We start from the raw sequence: 514 nt of genomic DNA, 5'->3' as shown, positions 1-514 counted from the left end.
ATAGACATATATATATTTGATTATAGACATATATATATTTGATTATAGACATATATATATTTGATTATAGACATATATATATTTGATTATAGACATACATATATGTGTATATATACACACATACATATAAACAGCTAGATTTATATGTATATAAATTACATCTATATAGTTACCAAACCCTTCACTGTGTAGTAGATTACAACTCATGGCAACCCTAGAGGGCAGAGTAGAACTGATGTCCAGCGTTTCTGAGACTGCACTTCTTTAACACAGCTGAACCACTGACCTTGTGGTTAGTAGTCTAATGCTTAGCTCATCTTTGCTACCATGGCTTTTGTTTCTCTAAAGAACCCAGCCTAAGACCATGGGTTACAAATAGGATCCATCCCTCATTGTGTCTTTTAGAATTTATCAGAGCTTCAAAGATTCAATGGCCAGTTTGTCCCTCGTACTAATGAGCATAATTCAGTATAATCAGTATGTTTATAAAAAGATCTATTTTAGTAGATACCAT

Source organism: Echinops telfairi, unplaced genomic scaffold, assembly GCF_000313985.2.
Source record: "Echinops telfairi isolate 266 unplaced genomic scaffold, ASM31398v2 ScPeMD7_7404;HRSCAF=8442, whole genome shotgun sequence".
Lineage (NCBI taxonomy): Eukaryota > Metazoa > Chordata > Mammalia > Afrosoricida > Tenrecidae > Echinops > Echinops telfairi.
This window is presented reverse-complemented; position numbering follows the sequence as displayed.